Source organism: Pleurodeles waltl, chromosome 9 (assembly GCF_031143425.1).
Source record: "Pleurodeles waltl isolate 20211129_DDA chromosome 9, aPleWal1.hap1.20221129, whole genome shotgun sequence".
In the NCBI taxonomy this organism is placed as follows: domain Eukaryota; kingdom Metazoa; phylum Chordata; class Amphibia; order Caudata; family Salamandridae; genus Pleurodeles; species Pleurodeles waltl.
Window position 1 is genome coordinate 502,630,684 of NC_090448.1, and position 22,665 is coordinate 502,653,348.

The 22,665-nt window shown below is 41.5% G+C and overlaps 1 protein-coding gene and 1 long non-coding RNA gene across 10 annotated transcripts in view; one reads left to right on the forward strand and one right to left on the reverse strand.

Moving 5' to 3' along the window:
• SYNE2 (spectrin repeat containing nuclear envelope protein 2) overlaps nt 1-22,665 on the reverse strand; it is a 1,823,309-nt gene that overhangs the window by 696,253 nt on the left and 1,104,391 nt on the right. The gene's annotated exons all lie outside the window — the stretch shown is intronic.
• Nucleotides 10,315-13,770, forward strand: LOC138259543 (uncharacterized). The gene is made up of 2 exons (XR_011198751.1): nt 10,315-11,335; nt 13,422-13,770. It is a non-coding gene; the product is annotated as an uncharacterized lncRNA (long non-coding RNA).

A 22,665-nucleotide genomic window follows, 5' to 3' on the forward strand; every position in this document is an offset into this window, starting at 1 on the left:
CATTTCTCCTTGGTGTCTTTGCACCTCCACCACGCTGCGTATGTCCCTGAGCATTTGCCTCTAACCTCCGCCTGCATCACTTTCCACTCACATTTATCTCTTCCTTTCCAATGCTCACCCACATTTTTCCCAGCTTTCTTCCCAACCCTACCTCTCTCATTCCCACATCTATGTTGTGTTTTGATCTCACCTACAGGTCCTGAAATCTCTCAGCTCAATATCATACAGTTTTTTGTCTTTACCTAATAAATATCTGTATCTTTTTAGTTTCTCCCTCTACTAATATTTTGAAACATATTTTATTGGCTTCAACAAAGGAAATAAACAGAAATCAAGTTACAATGAATGGACATGCAATATACAGTTGTGGTTGCACCTGGTAGTAGGAGTAGTACCAACATTCCTGCATTCCCATAATGCACTCACATCCCCAATTCTCATTAATTTCACAAGCATCAGCCTATGACTACACTGTAAACCATTCAACCTTTGAGAACAACCCCTCTCCCCAACTGAGTCCATTGGCTGGCTAAAATCTACTGCACTAATGTGTACAAAAGGTCACGAGTGTGCCCCTACCCACAGTTTAGGTAGTGTTAAGACGGGGGAACAGGACTCACCAATTATTAACTATTGCAGGGATCCTGTAATCCTGCGGTTATAGATCAAAACATAAAGGATCCCACACACCCTTATCCCAGTTGGGGTACCACAGGCCCTCAAAAGGGAAGAGATGGCCTCCCTGTTAACCTCGTCCAGTAACCCCTCCTAGGCCCTTGTCACCTCTATGGAGCCCCCTACTCCTTTTGGCCTCGCTAAACAGGGTACTGCTTTTACATTCAGCCCAGCTAATGAGATCGTGCTTCCATTGACCAATCTGCGTTCCCACTGAGGCTTTCCACTAAATAGTTATATGGCACTTTGCTAGAATAAAGGTCAATTCTATAAACCTAGATGTGACCTTATTCTTTGCTGGACGTGGGAATAACCCACATAAGCATGTCAACATGGAATGCAGCATATTTCGTTCAGTGATGTCATTAATAAAGTCAACAATCTCCACCCAGTAGACGGAGAGATGTGCACAATCCCATATCATATGAAACAGTTCTGCCCCCTCCGTTCCACACCTGGGGCAGGTAGCCAAAACATCAGGGTATATTTTATTGATCTTACCCAGCGTAAGCTATGCCCTGTGAATAATACTGAACGTAATCAGTTTAAGTGAGCATTTCTAAAAACCTTCTAATATTTTCAACCAATGTGGGTCGCTGATCGGTATACCGAGGAGCAGCACTCAATCGTCATGCAATGTTGACAAGTAGGCAATAATATCCCTACAGCGCACCAGATACAGATTCGAAACAGCTCTAAATGTGCCCAAGGCAGTGCATAGAACATGGCAAACTTGCTTGTGGGAGGGTTTGGACAGTCCATCCTCACTCCATTCTTTAACTGCAGCTACTATCACCCACAAGTAGACCAAAGTAAGCCTGTAACTCTTCAAACAATTAACAATTCCTATCTTCAAAGAGGTTGTCCACTCTTTCAACACCCACAGGTGGCCAACTGCCCCATTCCCACCAGCATGGCGTAACAGCAACACTGCCCGTAAAGCGATATCGGGTGAGATAAGGAGCTTGCGTTCTGGTCTTCTGCATCCAGTGGACCCAGAAGTGCTAGGTTACTGCTAGCAATCCACGGTGCCTAATTTTCACACACATACAATCCAGTAACAAATGTGTCAGTTCCCTGTCTGTCAGGACAGTGGCATCTTCAGCGTCTTCATTGCTTCTCCTAGCATGCATCCATCTACCAAACCACTGCATCCGGGCTGCCAAATATTAAGATTTAAAATAAGGGGCCGCCAGCCCCTCCTCTGCCGTCGGGTGCTGAAGTTTAGTCAATGCACCCAGCGCCTGCCTCTATTCCAGATCAACTCCATGAGAAGGATGTCAATATCCTGTAAAACAACTTCTTAGGACGTTCACCCATAGAGGATCAAAAAATACAACAGCCGTGGCATGGCTGCCATTTTAGCAACCGTTCTGCACCCTCGACGCCTGCTACGCCATCCCTATGTTGCCCTTCCGAAGGTCTTGGTCCTCACAGCATATTTGGACTCCCAAATATTTCAGAGAAACGCGTTCCCACTGCAACCCTTCCCAGAAGCATGGGTGGTGTCTTTTGTGCCTGGATGGGAAACAGGCAGATTTTTGCCAGTTAATAATGGGTCACGTTATGTCTCCAAACTATCAAGCAATAGAATCGCCTTTGCCAAGTTTGTCCAAGCATCTTTTAAAAAAAGCTACAAATCATCCATGTCCAAAGCAATGTGATGCCACGTCCCACGGCATACCATGTCATTCGTGTCTTACAAGCTATGCGATCCACCACCAGTGCAAATAGCAGGTTTGACAGTGGACACCCTGCACGTCCCTCAACTCACTGTGTATTGATTGGTGAAATGCCAGGGGTTTCAGTTGTAAACCCTGGTAACCGCTAAATGACATCCATGGCTGCAACCCACCCTTCTTAATGAAAGTCTGGTGCAACAATACACAACAGCTGATCAGGGACCAAATGTATATGCTGTAGAATCCTATGCAGAGGCTGTGATTTATTTTCACTTCCTGTCACCCCATCTTTCTAACTTTTGATAGCCGTGCTCTTCAAATATGCTTCAAACAGGGTTCAGATTATTCACATGAGACTCAATGTTTCGTCTAAAATATTAGTTTAACTGGGTGAAACATATTTGTAACTGCTCCATAGACTCTATACATCTACCGAAGTTTTACTGATCCTGGCAGCCGGAGGGCAAATTTGCAGTTGCAAATGTGTTCTCCACTACCATGGGCACTGGCCATTTGGTTGCAATAAAAACTTGACTACCAAGGTCTCCTTGACTCTTTGGATTTGGTTGGTTGAGCATCCAATGTCTAGCTCAAAGGAGGGAAAATGACAGTTGAGACTGAAAAATGCACAGAATTATTACAGTTCCAATTCATACAATACTTTAATAATATCACATTCATGTAAGTAAATCATGTAAATGTACAATAAGAATGGTTGCCAATCAATGAAAATCACACAGATCACATTTATTAAGAAACACATATAATTGTCCCTATTAACAGAGGTAAGTTTACACATTTAAATTGACTTACATATAAATCTACTACTGCACCTATTAGTAACTTAACATATTTTGGCTATTCACCATTTCACTAAAATTACTTCTAGTTGCAAACCTTGGTGGGGCCTCCTACACCAGTATTTACGATTGTAAAGTTCCTACTCATACGTTTTACAGATAGGCAGAGACCTTCACAATCGTGGAGCAGATCTCCCATGGGAGGAAATTATTAAAGTTTATTATACATTAAAAAATATTGAAAATATAATATTAAAAATATATTAACAAACTATAATGTGAAAAATGCATATATTTCTTTTGAACCTAAAAGTTATAATATTGTTAAAGCACATTACCTTAAATGTGTAATAAACAATTAAAACACATTTAATTAATTTTTTTAAATGTATTAATAAATATTTGTTTTAAAAAATCACACCCACAATAATGTTTTAATTTTGCTTAATATATATTAGTTATCTATGGAATTAATGTCTCTTCTATCTGCAAAGAAGGAGCTCTGGGTCAGTGATTCCTGGTCTGGGTGGGAAGACCTCTGCACTGATGAGGCAGATGACTGTATGTCCAAAAGCATCAATAGGGTTGTAATATTATAGTCACAAAAGAGGAGTTAAAGGGGGCCTCAAAGAAAATTATTGTGGGACTCAGGCTACTTAGACTGGTAATTAAGCCTGTGCTCAACACTAGGTGGAGTTGGGGTGCATGCACGGAGGAAGAGTCTACACCAACTCGTCACCACTCAGTTCACTGGCACATGAGCAGAGATGGAAGAGAGACTCTGTGCCATGGAATAGAGAAGGTTTTGTGGGGCTGTGTCCATTCCTCTAGATTCCGTGAGGCTGGCTGTGGTCTTCCTCATTGACATTGACAAAAGCATTAGCATGCAAATTTGCTTTCAAGCAGCACCACAACAAAGTCTCCATAGTCCTGGATTTGTGTAATTTTTCAATAGACCGGAATGGGACCCCAGGTTATATAATAACTGCCCTGAGCAGTTGGGTACTAAGACAATATAAATCATTGCTATAATGTTCACAAAGTTGGAAACTCCAACCAACCATGTTGAGGCAGAGTTTGTCTTCTCAAAATGGTTTCTGCGATGGGCAAGCCTTACTGCATCTCAGAATGCACCATAGGGGTGATGTGTACTTGACACCAGATAGGTATAAACTCTAGAGGCTGGGTCTTCCGGAAAATGTTGAGCATTTCCTTCAGACTGGACCTGTAGACAAAGGTGCTAAAAGATAAAGAAGAAATGAGGCATGGGGTTTTCCTTGCTTTTTTCACTGTGGGCAGCAGCTATTCTCCAACTTGCACTCACCATTTCATCCTAAAAAGAACTGCACTCACCATTTCATATTAAAAATGTTTTTCAATGTTTACAATTAATACAGAAAAATTATGTGTATAATGGTTGGGATCATCCACATGCATTAACAATATACACCAAGGGGATCATTTGCACTATAAGAGTGACTGGACAATTTATTTAGAGAGGCCAGTAGGCATTAGTCGTGGGTGAAACCACTGCACCCCAAAAAATAAAATAATATTGCTGCAAATTGGCACTTAGGCAAAGGGATCAAGTGGAGGTATTACCTTGAGATTACAGGTTGTGTAGAACAATTCAGAGTCTTACCTTCTTAGGGTATACCAAGGAGGAGCCTAATGAGCAGTAGATCTGCAGTTTGGGTGTTCCCTTCAGATTAAGGGTCACTCCATTGAGACAAAAAGAAACTATGGCAGGATACTCTTGAGGACAAAGGAAAAGTAGTAGGGGTGGGGCCACTTCACAGATAATCATAGGCTTTCATCCGAACACCCAATGACACCAAAATCACCCTTGCTCCACAATGAGAGGGTCCATATTCAACTTTTTGCTTTGAATAACTGAAGCCTAACAATTCAAATTTTCTGCTAAGTATTAATTATGTAGTACATCAACACAAAAAGGTGGGTCCTTCTCTGAAAACACTGTTAAGAGCTTTGTTCGTGAGGGCATGGCCCAGATGGCGACTGTGTGAATCATGTTTGTCAAAGCTCAGAGTCAAGCTCCTCGTTCTCCTCAAGGATCCTGTATATCTTAGGGCTAGTTGAGCCCTATCTGAATCTGCACCACATCCTGCACTCCCGGGAAGCATGACACAGGAGATGGCCAGCAACAGCTCAACCAGTGGCAGAGTTAGGACTCAGGCTCAACGCTGCTCTGTGGGTGGTGTGCAAAATCAGGAGCAGCAGCAAAGCCTCTTTAGAGGGTGGTCGGTCACCCGGGACAAGGATGATGTGTAGAGATCCTGTAACCTTGGCCCACCTAAGGCATAATTAGGCTGCAAGATACTATGAATGGTTTGGGCCTCCTGGGCAGGTACAAAGCACAAAGCAATTGCAGGACTGCCGCAGGTGTGGGAACAGAACTGCAGCAGTTGGCTTAGACCTGGAAGACTCCAAAATGCTGGCTTTAGAGAGCTGGAATAAGGGGGATATTGAGGGCTCATCATTAGACTAAATGTGCAGTGCCTCCCCTGATGAAGAGGAACTATGTAATTTAATATATAGATGGTTGGGTAGAAAGCAAGACCAATACTCATGATAGCAAACTGGTGAAGAGAGGGGCAGCCTGGAGATCCAACTGACTGCGTGCACACTGCACTCTATGTGAGCTAGCTTTGATAGGCCTTCAGAATGTGATGAGCTCATGCTGTAATTGCTGATCCAACTGACCTGGGTCCACTGCATATTGGTGCGCTTAGCTATGAGGGAGCTGACCACTCTTGAGATTAGAATGTAAGGACAAGATTCTTGTGGGAGCCATGGCTTCAACTAGTGGGGGTTCGCACAAGCTTCTGTAGTACATATGTAGGTAGGGTACCCAATCTATTGATTGTGTGGTGCAGATGAACTTTCTTTAGGTTATGGACTGCATTGTTGAGCCCTGCTACAACAATGTTGCAACTGAAAGGGCTGAGATAAGTGATACAGACTAACGAACCAGCTGAGATGCTGGTGCACAACTCTGACTAACGAACCAGCTGAGATGCTGGTGCACAACTCTGATCAGTTTGATCACCTTTGGCTTGTAGAGTTAACGTTGGATAAACATAGGGGTACATTTGCTAAAATACTGCAAGTGGTTCAAAACACGAAAAGTACCCTGAAATCGAAAGTAGACTCACTAGCAAAAGATGTTGAGCTTCTGAGGGCAGACAATAGAAAACTCACGGAGAGAGTTGAGAACAACTTTACAATCACTGTGGCCAGTGGTGCCGGAGATGCAGACACATATAAAAGTGGCAAAGGAGGAGTTGAGGGGGGCTCAAGGCATAACAACATAAGGATTATTGGAATGCCAGAGTACTCAAAAGGCCCAAAAATTGAAATGTACCTTGATGACTGGTTCATAACATCAATCATGAAAGCAGGATTGCCAAGTTATTTTTTAAACTAAAGAGTGCATCGAGTCCTACGGCATCCTCCAATGCCAGACATGCTGCCACAGCTAGGCCTATCTTTTTTTGTGTGACGTTCTCCACCCAGACTCCAAAGTCTCTGCAGTCATAAAGTTACCAGTAAGTCGTAGTTTGCGAATACCAAAAAAGAGTAAACTTACACAAAACAGTAAGTTTACCTTTGTAAATCATAACCCACTTAAGATGGTAAGGTCATGGAATAGAATGCAAACACAGATCCCCACCTGGGAGTTGTACACTAAAGAGGCCTTGATCACCCCGTTTAGAACTGCCATTAGTAATAATAACACACAACACTTTAATGAGAACAATTGATTTGTAATTCGTAAAACACCAGATTGGGATGCTTTTAAAGTGGTAACATGCATCAAGACTTATCAGTACATTGGGGAGGCAGACTCTATATTTGTTACTGACCCAGAATCCCACCTGCATATTACGGACTAGAAAAAAAGTATGCTGACTTGGTTGGCATTCTGTGGAGGGTGCACTACTGGGAGTATGTAGTCAGTCAGCATGCCAGAAGACTGACACCTCGAGAGCCCCAATTGTGGCTATTAAAACATATAGTTGACAAATAGATGGGCTTTAATGAGACTTTTGTGGACTAAAACAGTTGTATTCTGCCTCACAAGAAGTAGACACAGCAAAATTGCAGGCTTATTTAAATGCTATTGATATACCTAGATTTACCCCTACACAATACCAGGCACTAGAAGTCCCAATATCAACAGAAGAAATGTGTGCCACAGTAGATCAAATGGCAAGAAATAAGATCTCGAGGACAGATGGAATCCCAGACGATTTTAACATCACCTACAAATCCCAAATTGCCTTGAAGCAAATGTATGAGAATGCACGGTTGATAGGGAGATTGCCTGAATCAATGAGGGTGCGGGTCAAACAGTTAAGAGATCTTCTGGATGCGCAATCCTATAGGCTTCTGTCCTTATTGAATCTAGATTATAACATTCTGTTGAAGGTCCTAGCCTCTAGACTGATGCCCGTAGTTCATGCTGTGATACATCCAGATGCATCTGGCTTTATTCCAGGCACAAATAGATTTCTCAGTGTAAGGTGACTCCTACTCCTTATGGAGGGGACATTGAGGGAGAGGCTGGTGCAACTGACTGTCTCTCTTGATATAGATAATAATACCTACGATACCCTGGGTTGGCCATTTCATTTGTCCTTGAAAAATGGGCCTTGGGAACTAGTTCAGGAAAGAGGTGCAATTAATTTATGTGGCACCTCTGGCCTAAATATGGATGGGCCAGGTGATTTCTATTCAATTCTGTATTAACAGAGTTACCAGGCAGAGATGCCATTATCACTCATTATATTTGCAATGGCCACTGAGTCTGTGGTGTGTTTCTCAAGACAGAAATGTTTGCCTTCTATAATGAGTCTAGCTGACAGGTAGCACATTATTTCATTGTATGCAGATAATGCCCTCATTTATCTAAGGAAATCTCAACATAATCTGATGGCAACAGTAAAGGAATTGCTGGAAAAAAATGGTATTATCTCTGGTCTGAAAATAAATTGTGCCAAGTCTAGATTGTATCCATTGAGATGTCTTACATGGTTAGAAAACAAAACGGTATCGCTTTCTAGACAGGAATGGAAATTTGAAACTTTCAAGATTTTTTTTTTACATTGATGTAGACTTTATATGAGGTAACCAGTGACCAGTAGTGTAGGTGACACAGCAATCCTCCACATTATGCACCACCCTTCTCCACTGGGGAGAATGGCTATAGCCAAGATGTTGGTCATGCCCAGATTGCCGTACATTTTTGCAGCACTGCACATAAAGTTAACTAGGGAGCTGGGTGCAAAATGCCACCCAAGCGACTGCCAGCGGTTAGACTATTTGCAAGCATTACTCCCACCACTTTTTGTGTAATTGATGTAATGCCCGAAGTGGCCAAGGGTATGGCCAGCTGTGGGTCACTTGTTCAGTGTGCCTTAGGATCCAATTATATCCCACTGGGAAGCCTTGCCTGGCATTTCGGGATAGACTGTTCTTTCATAAGGAGTGTGTTCAATACTAATTTGCACAAGGTGGACCTTTATCTAGAGTAGCACAGTGGGTGAAAAATGATGGGTTGGAATACGCCCCAGAGCCACTGCAAGTAGTTAGGCTATTTGCAAGCATTTGTCACATCACCCTTTGTGCGACAGATGTCAGGAACCCCAGACTGAAATATGCTCAGTTTAACTACCTTCACAGACTATATCTTGCCCTAAAATGTATAGGTTTAGTATTTGAAGGAGCTTCATCAGATTGTCCCAGGTGCCTATTAGCAGAAGGGTTTTTTTTATCACATGGTAAAGTCTGGTCTTTCCCAGTGATATCACAGTTATGTGTGCTGGTAGTGACAGAGGTCTCAGGTTTGAGAGGAATGTTAATGGCCCGGAGCCCTTCAAATGGCTTTTCAGCATAATGCTCAAAACAAAAAAATAAGAATGGAACCATATTCATAGACCTAGCATTTATTCTGGCAAAGAGACATACTGCAATGGAATAGAAATCACCTTCAGCACCGGCTACAAACACCTGGGGGATCTAAGGAACTGGGCCAATGCAGGAGCAGACACATTAGCTAGGATATACAAGGTGAGGAGAAATATGTGCAAGGCATGATTTGGCATACATATCTTATGGCATTAAAGGCTAAGTCTGAAGCAAGACCCAATTGAACAGAGCATATATTAATTGTTAGATGTGGTTAGGTTGCGCCTGCCTGGTAAGATACTGCAACTCACATGAAGCCTGATATACTGAATGAAATGTGTATCTATGCTGTGTCTTGGGGTGAACCATAGCGCATGTTGACGTGATACATAATAGTAACAAACAGAATGTCTATTTGGTATGCGTGTGTGTTGTGTAATCATACTGGATATTGATCAGTATGGTCCTGTAAGGTAAGCAAAAGGATTGCAATTGATATCATCTGCGACAACCTTATTGTTAAGATGTGGAATTTCCGTGTCTTTGCTACTGTGTATCCTCTATAGGTTTATAGAAATAAAAGAAACATATTTATTAAGCATCATAAATGGGGTGAATTTAAATGTCAACTGTTGCAGGACAGGTTGTATCACTGCAGTATCTGCTTTTATTGTGTGGTTTTCTGAAAATAAATAGTGTTGAGACAAAGGGTGCTCTGTAATGTGTGTAGGGGCTAGATATTCACTGATGACAACTTCGATTTAGTATATTCAGTAGTACCTATTTCATAAAGCCTTGGATCACAAAAGCTTGCGGGTTTATATCCATTTATGAAATAAAGAGATTATCAATGTTTCAGGTCTAGCAACCAACATCTAATAAAATTTGGATATAAAGACCTCTACCATGCGTACATCTAGTAATAGGGTGAGCCCTGACGATTAGCTCTATTGGCAGCTGAAATACAAGCAATGATAGCCATACAAAACATAAGTAACGACTGGCATTCATCTATCCCGTCCGTCATCTTCTGCCCACCAAAATTTACTTGTAGATAAATATAATCATGGTCATAAGTGTTCCTGTATATTGTGAGATGGAAGCAAAATGTATGTGTTTGAAGGAGAAGCATGGATAACTGGGAAATGGTCAATGCCACTGTCAGAGATTTGTTAATGTTGACAATTGTTACTATATCTGGTTACTCGTCAGTGTCCTGCCATTTGATAAAGTTTGTTTTGACCAATGACTTTGTGTTTCACCACTGCGCATATTAGTTGCTCAATGTTCACCAGTAGCACATGGTATGTTTTGTTCAGTTGAGCCGCCTATTGGCTTTGACATGGCATTAGCCATTACTTTCTGTATTCAGTTTAGCCGTCTATGGGCTTTGACATTGCATTAGTCATTACATTCTGTATTGTGCCTATTGGCTTTGACATGGCATTAGCCATTACTTTCTGTATTCAGTTGAGCCGCCTATGGGCTTTGACATTGCATTAGCCATTACATTCAGCTTAACTGCCTATTGGCTTTGACATGATATTCAGCTCCGCTGCCTATTGGCTTTGACATGATATTATACATTGCATTTTGTATTCAGCTCAGCTGCCTATGGGCTTTGACATGATATTATACATTGCATTTTATATTCAGCTCAGCTGCCTATTGGCTTTGACATGATATCATATATTACATTTTGTATTCAGCTCCGCTGCCTATTGACTTTGACATGATATTATATATTGCATTTTGTATTCAGCTTAGATGCCTATTGGCTTTGACATGACACTAGACATTGCATTTGATATTTAGGTTAGCTGCCTATTGCCTTTAACATGACATTGCATTTGATATTTAGGTTAGCTGCCCATTGCCTTTAACGTGGAGTTCTGTATTTTTCCAAGCTGTGTTTTTGCACCAGAGAACCAAGATGTTTTGCTCTCACAGTAGACTAGACCTGATAAGAGAGAGTACATGGGCGTCGTTTCTCTTCCCTTGAGCTTGGGAACAGGAGTAGTCTTGGAGACCTGGCCAGTCTCCAAAAGGCTTGCTCAGTTTCCCAGGTCTGAGAGGAGGGGGCACACCTTTGTAACGAATGTAACAGGCTGCAGAGAGTCAGATTCGAATCTGCCGGACCTCGTGCTGGAGCTTGGCGCCAGCTGCCAGCATCCCGTGTGGGTAGATGACACTCTTTCTCGCGGCTGACAGGGGTCATCAGCTTGCAGACCTTAGAAAGATGTAGCTGTAAATAGTTCCTACACGGTGAAGTATTTGTTTTGCTTTGCATTCAATATCTTATAAATATAACCTGCTGTGTATATTGCAAACTGATATATTTTGTTTGATTAACGCGGACTTGAAAGCTACTAATTCGTCATTCATTCATAAACATTGTGGTTGGGGAAGAATAAAATAACAATAAAAGTCTTCTTTGACCTCAGAAGTGCATTTCTGTTGTGTTATGTTAGTGCTTAGAAACTAAATAAGAGGAAAGCACTACAATTGGTACCTGGAGTCGTGGGGTCGGTCATTAAGAGGTGATTAAAGGGTTTGAGGAGTTAGTAGATTTCTAAGTGCACACTTTAAAAGTGTAATTGTTTTTTTGTTGTTTGGAGAATTACAGAAATTGTTTTCTGTTTGGAGAATCACAGTAGCACGGTAGACCATGTCTGAGAATACATGTGTTGATGAACTGCCTGATGGTGCTAAGAAAAACTGTGAATTGTTTTCTGTTTGGGGAATTACAGAAGAAAATGCATGTGTAGCTAAAAGGCCTGATAATGTTTTGAGAAATAATTCCTGTTGTATATATGTAGAAAACGTGTGTTTTGGAAGTAATGATGACAGAAAGGTCTGGATACCTTTATCTGCTTACAGAGAAATGCAGGAGAAATGTAGGAAGTTGGAACATGAAAATAGGAATTTACATGAGCAAATTAGCCCGACTGAAAGTTATAAAAAGGCTGTTTTTGAAGAATCTTTCTTGTCCCATTCCAGTAATGAGGGGGTTAAGACAGGTCCGAGCTGCACTGAGTTTCCGTGTGAGCCAGGGTTTTTGGCAGCCAAAATGCATTCCTCAACTGATAACACGGAGGAGAGAGACCAGAATGTGATTTACGAGTTACCGTTGCAAAATGCACAAGTAAAACGAAAGATTTTAGAGCAAGACACCCCGAGTTTCATTAGCTTGTTTGATTTTTGGAAAAAGAATAGCCCTCATTTGAGAGAAATCCTAACACTTTTGTACATGGTCACTGTGAAAAATTATATGCAGTTGCGCGCTTGTGATTTGGCAAATGAAATAATGCAGACTTTAGGTTTCTGCGCAGTGCAAGAAGGAAATACTTATGTACATGTAATTCAAGAACAAGGGAAGAAAATACTGCCCCTAGCTAGAATCATACAATGGATCTGGTACTTGCAAGACAGGGCTAGAGTACCACAGATAAAAGAGTTACCAATGAAATTGTGTGCACCATTTGAATTCGTGTCTACTGAAGATAAAAAGCATGTTTGTTTTACTGATGATTCATTGACTGAAATGTTGTTTTCTGGCACCGTAGAAGGAACAGAGTTGTATAATGTGTGTCAGATTTTAAAGCAAGAGCTACGTGAGATGTGTCATTTTTACGCTGATTTTTGGTTCTTTGATAATGTTTTAGCCACATGGCTTGTACCTAACTGGTTCAATTACCTTGCAGATGTTAATCAGAAAAATTCTGAGAGAGAAGTGTTCACCCAGAATTCTGCCTTAGTGGGGATGGCTATGTGGGTGCCCCAGAAATGTGAAAAGGCCACTTACAGGTGGGCAGAGATGAGAGAGATGCACATTCCCCTAGATTTGATAAAAACTGTGCAGCACGCACAAAAGCAATCTGTCATGCAAGCAGTCACAGAGCAGTTGGGGAGAGGAAAGTTACCAGAACAGAAATGGCAAATTGATCAGGTTTTAGGGAGAGTGATTGCTGCAAATTACCAAGGAAAAATCTAAATTATGCTGATACCTAGAAAAGAATCTGATTCATTCATACAAATTGGAGACAGAATGGCCCAAATTGACAAAAGTGCAGTGAATGGAGGTTTGGTAAAGAATGAGTCTGCCCCAGCCCTTCTGACAGTGCAAGAAAAAGGAAGCTGTGGCGCAGCAGATAAAAACCTCAGTACTGATGTGTGGGCTGAAGCCCCAAGTGACCCTCCAGAACCTGCAGAAAATATAACAAAGGGCCCCAAAAACGTCCTACTGATTATAAAACAGGGAAAGAAAGAGGAAGGGTGCAGTTTAAATGAAAAATGTTATTTGCAAGAAAAATCATACTTGTTTCTTTTGCAGATCCGACCACATTTCGCCGCTGTCCCTGAGTGTGCTGTGTGGTCCCCCTTCCGGTGTGTGCGTGTGGGGTCGGGGAAGGGACCGAATCCCCAACCTGAACCTGGCTGAGTAAAGTGCCAGCACCATGGATCCATTTTGCGCAAACTGCGCCTTCAGTTCAAGTTCAACTTGTTTGCTGTGTTTTTTTTTTTTTGCCTCTCTTATGGAACTCTGACTTTTGCTTATCTTCCAGCAAACCTTTCAAGTGGACCGTGCATCTTTACATGAGTAGAACTCATGCCACATCAAATTGCTAACACTGTTGAATTAGAGACTCATTCAGAAAAAAAAAAAAAAAAAAATTGCCCAGTCTTTTCTATGTAGATGTATCTGATGTGAAAGGTTATGAGATCAATGTGTTAATTCACTTCTATTGCTTTACAGGGATTGCTTTGATCATTGAAATTTGATTTCATCATAATGTTTTTTTTTGTGCTGATGTTTTTTTTGTTTGTTTGAAATATGAGATATGTGAAACAAAAATTCATTGGTCAAAGGGCGGAATGTCCTGCCATTTGATAAAGTTTGTTTTGACCAATGACTTTGTGTTTCACCACTGCGCATATTAGTTGCTCAATGTTCACCAGTAGCACATGGTATGTTTTGTTCAGTTGAGCCGCCTATTGGCTTTGACATGGCATTAGCCATTACTTTCTGTATTCAGTTTAGCCGTCTATGGGCTTTGACATTGCATTAGTCATTACATTCTGTATTGTGCCTATTGGCTTTGACATGGCATTAGCCATTACTTTCTGTATTCAGTTGAGCCGCCTATGGGCTTTGACATTGCATTAGCCATTACATTCAGCTTAACTGCCTATTGGCTTTGACATGATATTCAGCTCCGCTGCCTATTGGCTTTGACATGATATTATACATTGCATTTTGTATTCAGCTCAGCTGCCTATGGGCTTTGACATGATATTATACATTGCATTTTATATTCAGCTCAGCTGCCTATTGGCTTTGACATGATATCATATATTACATTTTGTATTCAGCTCCGCTGCCTATTGACTTTGACATGATATTATATATTGCATTTTGTATTCAGCTTAGATGCCTATTGGCTTTGACATGACACTAGACATTGCATTTGATATTTAGGTTAGCTGCCTATTGCCTTTAACATGACATTGCATTTGATATTTAGGTTAGCTGCCCATTGCCTTTAACGTGGAGTTCTGTATTTTTCCAAGCTGTGTTTTTGCACCAGAGAACCAAGATGTTTTGCTCTCACAGTAGACTAGACCTGATAAGAGAGAGTACATGGGCGTCGTTTCTCTTCCCTTGAGCTTGGGAACAGGAGTAGTCTTGGAGACCTGGCCAGTCTCCAAAAGGCTTGCTCAGTTTCCCAGGTCTGAGAGGAGGGGGCACACCTTTGTAACGAATGTAACAGGCTGCAGAGAGTCAGATTCGAATCTGCCGGACCTCGTGCTGGAGCTTGGCGCCAGCTGCCAGCATCCCGTGTGGGTAGATGACACTCTTTCTCGCGGCTGACAGGGGTCATCAGCTTGCAGACCTTAGAAAGATGTAGCTGTAAATAGTTCCTACACGGTGAAGTATTTGTTTTGCTTTGCATTCAATATCTTATAAATATAACCTGCTGTGTATATTGCAAACTGATATATTTTGTTTGATTAACGCGGACTTGAAAGCTACTAATTCGTCATTCATTCATAAACATTGTGGTTGGGGAAGAATAAAATAACAATAAAAGTCTTCTTTGACCTCAGAAGTGCATTTCTGTTGTATTATGTTAGTGCTTAGAAACTAAATAAGAGGAAAGCACTACAGTCAGGGAGACATCTACATATGTACTCTGCAGCCAACGACTGAATAAAAAAGTAAGCAACTGACTATTGACTGAATAGTAGTTTCTCCCATGTCAAAAGTCAAACAAAAGGCACCTGTGTTCCTGGAACTACTTCATTCATGTCGTGATATTTAAAATTATATTATTACCTTAAAGTGGAACTGAGTTATCTTTGCATAGGGTTACGAATAACACTGGTCTTAGTCAATACTGATCTCTGCTCCTCCCTGAAGAACTTTGACAACTGTGACCTACTCAGTCACTACTGAGGTAAGTATTCATTAACTCCATCTTGGCGTTACTAAGAAGCAAACCAATACCAGGTCATTCACGTGTTTCTGTACATCATGGATGCCCATGAAATACCCAAACAAAATAGCTTTAAAGCACATTTACTATTTCTTAACAATAAAATCACTAATTACCTTCCCAGCCACCAAACCTTTCAACGGCAACACGTCATTGCCCACAACACCTAGATCAAAAAGCTAGGAGTCACTCTTTTATGGTAAATAACATCAAAGTTCAAACCTATTCAGCTTTCATTGTTTGTCATTAATACCTCTGTCTATTCCGAAAAAAACCTCCTCTTCAACAACCACATTTCAACGCGTGTTTGAGATGAAACAAACTCCCATCATCTCTTGGCTTAACTCCATCTACTTCTTGTACCTCAATACGTCAAAACACAGACTCTCTCACCAGCAAGAAGTGCAAAATACAGCTATTAGGGTGGGCACAGTGTAAATAAGGCCATCTTTCTCTTTCGCAGCATTATACACTTAATTTCAGTCAATGACCCGGTGCCATTCTGAGTTCTCTGTCTTCCCTTAAATCTCATTCATAGAACCTCTTCTCCTGGTTCCCAAAAATACTTAAGCAACATAAAATGATTTTACAAACTGAACTCTTCCTGCACTCATCCTTCACAAAAACCTATTGAATGTCTTAAAAGGATGCTTCAGCTCAGTAGGGAGAAAAATTTGCATCCAAAGGCTCATATTATAAAACACACTGCTAGCTGTCAACGGGTCTCCCCTTTGCTGATATTTTTGCAGGACTACGGTTTGAGTAAAAAAAAAAGTACCTTAGTGAATTAACAGAGCTGCACTACACTGAACTCCATGTATTGAGTCACTCATTCATCATAGGGCGTTCGAACATGGCAACAGATGCAAACATGGACTTTACTTTTCAAGGACAACTCAGGTTAGTGGTCCTTCTAACTCAAAGCAGACATCACCACCTATTAAGATGGAAACGTAAGCCAGCAAGAGGTTCTTTAGAGAAAAGTGACACCCACCTTCATATATATTCGAGCCTTATACCACGCACTATGTGAACTTTTGCTAAAGAAAGATTAAGTCATTGAAGGTAATGAACCAGTCTACTACCAGAATCCATAGGTTTAATAACTCCTGTCCTGTACACTACCTTATCTGCGCTAGAATAGCTGGCTATGAATGATATGAAAAAGTTCATTGTATGCATTCACAATCTGGAAATTATTTGCCTTGCATTGCTCTCTTTAAAGGTGACGTACTGCACAAGGTTACATATTTTTAGCAGTGATTGGCACCATGAATATCACAAATTGCACTCCACAGGCAGCGAGCAGCTCTGCCAGTTCAAAAGGGCTCACATTTTCATGTGTACAAAAATTACAAGGATGGGACAATCCCATGGGGCTTAAGTAGCGGATAATAAGTATGTGCCTCAATCTGACACTTGCTGGCATTCTTTTTACAGATAAAAACGCTTTTTGTGTGTGGGGTTTGAACAACATCCCTCAGTAATATACTGTACAGGGCACTTTAGCCAACACGAAGCACACACTGATTAATGAGACGACCTTGTCTACTTAAAAAAAAAATGATCATGTGGATGGTCTAATTTTTCATGCAGAGTCTTAGGGCCTGATTTATACCTTTTTAGCGCCGAATTTGCGTCTTTTTTTGTCGTAAAAGCGGCCAAATTTACAAAATTCAATTATATTTGAGTTGTATTTTGTAAGTTTGCACCACGTTTGCGTCAAAAAGTGATGCAAACGAGGCGCATAAAAAGTATAAATATGGGCCTTAGGGCCATATGTACGAACACATTTTCCCATTGACGCAGAATGGGAAAAACCCTTTGATACATCTGGCCCTTAGTTCCTTGAAATGATCCCATCTTCACACAAACTTTGTAAACAGTGAAAACGGACACGAGATGCATCTCAGTTAAATGCCTCCACTTCAGAATGTCCCTTAGGCCGTCCTTAAAAGTTAAGGGCGAAATTCCCACGCATGTGCGAACAAGAATTTGTAAAAGGAGTGGAATTACGAATTGTGTGATAATTATCACACCTACGCAGTTTTTTTCCTCACACATTCAATTAGGTCAAACATGTGCATTTATCGAATAAAAGGCCTGGAAAAAAGGCAAAACTTGAAATTGGATGTTTTAAAACCGATTCAGTATGTATGCCTAATGCTTAAGTTGCAAACTCGGGAATAGGAGGGATTTATCATACATGCTAAAGAATTCACCTTGAGGGAATGGTATTTACCACACGTGGTAAATACCATCCTGTTCCACCACACTTGTAATGAGGGCCTTAAAGTGATGATGCCAGAATACATCCCCCTATGTGCTCCTGCAAGTGGATGAGCCTTCAGTCCTCAAAAAAAGAAAAACGTGCATTTTATATATTTGGGTTGTTATACACATCTTAACGTATTTATTTGAAACCCTTTTTGGTAGAATACGGTATCCATACGACTTCAGTTTCAGTGAGGTTTCATTCCATTAGCGCTGACCAAGTTTGGCGTCATTCCATCAATTCTTTCATCTTTAGATGTAAATTTGACGTTAGGACACTTAGTGAATGGTCGCTGTCTATAAACTGATTACTGGACAAGATGACTTTTATTGAATGATTCTACTTTATTTTCATGTGTTCACACTGTAAATGTTTTCATTAACTTTACGGCATTCCACAAACAAAAAAACACATACTTGGAGCAGGAAATCTTTCAGGAAGATGACAATGGCGAAAATAAACTTAGCTTTAAAGTCACTGACTTTTTTTCTTAGGTACCACCACACTCTCTTTGAAGGTTCCAAGTTTTAAAGGGCCCTCAAAAGGCACGATAGTTAATGTTATGTCTGGAAACGGCGATGTAAAGTACACTCATCCTAAAAACTTTATGCAGAAAGTCTTGCATAATGTTGTCCCATTCCAGGCAATCCAGGTAATGCCCCCTTGCTATGCTGATTAATGGTAAATGTGAATGGTCCTTCTTCTACCCTCTGAAATAAAACCTTCCGTGGAAAGAACTGACTACTGTTTGGCTTGCTGAAATCTTTGCTATTCTCAAATATGATTTTTTTTTTTTAAAGAAAAAACATGTCTAGCAAATATTCACTGAAATATAGATTGTCAGAGATCACTTTTTAATACTACTCTCAAAGCCCACCAACAATGGTATTTTGAAAAAAAAAAAAGAATTATTTCTAGAGTGGTAGAAATGGAGATCCACGTGTTGTACTATGGTGGATTGCTGGAAATGGAAAATGGAAAAATATCCTACTGATTAGTTGAAAAATCTGAAAGTATAACCACTTTTTTGGAAAGACACACATCTAATTGCTGCCATTTGTAACAGGCAGTGGCGAGATCGCACTGTTTTGCCATGCTTTCATCCTAGTGCTCATTAATAGGAATCATTTCAAAAGTAGCTGCAACTGGGCTGTTCTGCAGAGCATCTGCACACTGTAGTCAGGGGACCATCTCACGCGACCCTTCCTGGGATATTCATAGCACTCCCTGACCTTCTGGAAAGAGCATGAAGGTTTCCACGCGGGTGGTGTAGTACCTGTCTGAAACCAACCTCACGCATGGCCCAACTTCCCTTCTCAATATCCAAATGAAGAGTTCCTCAGTGCTACACTCGATGTGAAGAAAATTCGCATGCTGCTTGTATTTCTTCCATGAAAGGTTCATCATGGCTCTAAGAAGGAATACTAGCTCCTTGGCAGGGGTCATAGGAGGACCATTTTCGCTTCCTCGTTCCTCTATCCCAACCAGGGATGTTCTAGATATATACCACTTCCTTAGTGGTTTATTATGTTTTCTGTAGTGTTTATTTTTTGTAACAAACGGCCTATTGTTTTTCATCAAACAGAAACAATTACGGACACATTTGAACACAATCTTTTTCCACGAAATTACAAAATACTTTGTTACAAAGGTGACTTTAATATTTCTTAGCATATTGAGAATGTAATACAACAGCTTTTATCAATCTGTGTGTCTTCCAATGCGCATGTTTTGTCCTATATTTCAACATTACCTTATTGATATAATATAGGTTTCTGAAGGTTTCATCCAGTAAGTGATCTAACACTTTTTCTAGTGCACTATCCACAGTATGCTACACTCGCTTTTGATTTTCATTCTTTCGGTCAAGGCATCTTTTATAATGTGTTATTATCCTCCGACTATTCAGTAATCTGATGGCTCTTCTTTTGTAGTTTGCCTGTAAAGATGACCATTACCGTTTCCCATGCTTGTGTGGTATTAGGTTGCTTCATACCCACATCTCTTTCTGTTAGAAATGGGGTCTTTGGCTGGCAGTCAGGTTACCCCCTGTCCAAGCAAGGACCCTCACTCTAGTCAGGGTAAGTCACACACAATTCAAATTATTCTGTGCCCACCCTCCGTTAGCACTGAGCAGTCAGGCTTAACTTAGAAGGCAATGTGTAAAGTATTTGTGCAATAATCATACAATACCACAATATAGCACCACAAAATTACACCACACAGTGTTTAGACACTATATAATATTTATCTGTATAAATGCAGGTCAAAACGATTAAAGATGCAATATGTAAATGTTGAGATATCACTGGAAAGTGATATAAAATGTCTTAAGTCTTTTAAAAGCAAACAAAGTCTCTTTTAAGCACAAAGTACCTGGTTCGCATGAAAAATCTCCGCAAAGAACCGCAGAGGAGGATATGCATGGAAACAAAGGGGTGTGCATCGATTTCTTGGGCAGCACACGGTGATGCATCGTTTAGTTTTCACGCAGGGACGGCTGTGAGTCAATTTCCGGTGCTCGGGCATGGATCCTCTTCGGGTTGCAGGGTTTTCTGACACCCCGGGGACGAAGTGTGGATTTCCGGCGCTGGCAGGACGAAGTCACAGGAGCTGCATCGATCAGTTGGGCGTTGCGTAACATTTTCTACTGCATGCAGGCGCTACGTCGATTCCTCTCTGGAAATTGGGCTGCGTCGTTCCAGGTCGGCTGTGCGTCGATCTAGTGGGCCATGCGTCGAAGTTCCGGTCGCTATGCTGGCGCTGCGCCGATCTTCTTGTTGCGAAGGCGAGCTGCGTCGTTCGAGTTTGGCGTGCGGTGAAAGTTTCACCGCGGTGCAGGCTGTGCGTCGTTTCTGGCAAATGTGCGTTGAATTTCGCCACACAAGGAGTCCTTCTTGTGAAGATCAAGTCTTTTTGGTCCTGAGACTTCAGGGAACAGGAGGCAAGCTCTATCCAAGCCCCTGGAGAGCACTTCTTCATCTCAGCCAGAGAGCAGCAAGGCATCAGGGCAACAGCAAGGCAGCAGTCCTCTTCCGAAAGCCGTCAGGTGAGTCCTTTGGGCAGCCAGGCAGTTCTTCTTGGAAGGATGCAGGTTCTGGTTACAAGTTTCTTCTCCAGGAAGTGTCTGAGTTGGTAGGGGCAGATGCCCTGTTTATATACCCAAATGTGCCTTTGAAGTGGGGGAGACTTCAAAGAGTGGGTTAGAAGTGCACCTGGTCCCCTTTCAGTTCAGTCCTGTCTGCCAGGGTCCCAGTAGGGGGTGTGGCAGTCCTTTGTGTGAGGGCAGGCCCTCCACCATCCCAGCCCAGGAAGACCCATTCAAAATGCAGATGTATGCAAGTGAGGCTGAGTATCCTGTGTTTGGGGTGTGTCTGAGTGAATGCATAAGGAGCTGTCAACTAGACCCAGCCAGACGTGGATTGTAAGGCACAGAAAGATTTAAGTGCAGAGAAATGCTCACTTTCTAAAAGTGGCATTTCTAAAATAGTAATATTAAATCCAACTTCACCAGTCAGCAGGATTTTATATCACCATTCTGGCAATACTAAATATGAACTTCCTACACCTTTCAGATCAGCAGCTACCACTCAAACAATGTATGAGGGCAGCCCCAATGTTAGCCTATGAAGGGAGCAGGCCTCACAGCAGTGTGAAAACGAATTTAGGAGTTTTACACTACCAGGACATGTTAACTACATAGGTACATGTCCTTCCTTTTGCCTACACAGCACCCTGCCCTATGGGTTACCTAGGGATACCTTAGGGGTGTCTTATATGTACAAAAAGGGGAGATTTAGGCTTGGCAAGTACTTTCAAATGCCAAGTCGAATTGGCACTAAAACTGCACACACAGGCCTTGCAATGGTAGGCCTGAGACAAGGTTAAAGGGCTACTGAAATGGGTGGCACAAGCAGTGCTGTAGGCCCACTAGTAGCATTTAATCTACAGGCCCTGGGCATATATAGTGCACTTTACTAGAGACTTATAAGTAAACTGAATAGTCCAACTGAGTATGGTCCAATGTTACCATGTTTAAAGAAAGAGGGCATATGCACTTTAGCACTGGTTAGCAGTGGTAAAGTGTGCAGAGTCTTAAAACCAGCAAAAACAGTGTCTAAAACATGGAGTGAGGCAGGCAAAAAGTTAGGGGTGACCACCCTAAGGCTGTCAGGTCTAACACTTTCCATTTGCAATACTGTGCTCTTGCATTCTGTCTACCTTAATGCTTCTGAATCTTTTTGGATAATCTGGGCCTATATACTGGTTTCAGCACATACGTTTTTTTGTTTCATTCATGTTTTGGCTTAGCAATGTATAGTTTCTGCATCATTCTTCAGGTGGAATAGGAATATCTGGCTTTGATAAGATAGACTGCAAGCCAGCTCAGATGCGCCTCCATTTTGAATGTACAATCACCTGATAGACATCTGTACTTTCAGTATTGTAGAACATGCCTCTATCTCTACCAACCTCTGCAACTCAACCAAGACAACCTTTCATACTGCCTCCTCATAATGCACCTCACCTTGCATAGTAAAGTTCTATTATGACTGGAAGCAACGCAGCTCATGAAAGCAGGATGCTGCAGCTACGCAGCAATATGTAGACGACTACTACTCAGGTGGCTAACAACACCCCTCACATAGAAAAGGGAGAGCCCTCTTGTTGGTGGGTGCAGTGTTTAACACTTTGAACCATTTGGCCTTCCTCCTCATGCTTTCTTCCTGCATGGGAGTAAGCCAAAGTCTCTTGAAGTGGCTTCTCTCCCAACCCTCCAATGGACAGAAACTCACGTCACCCCT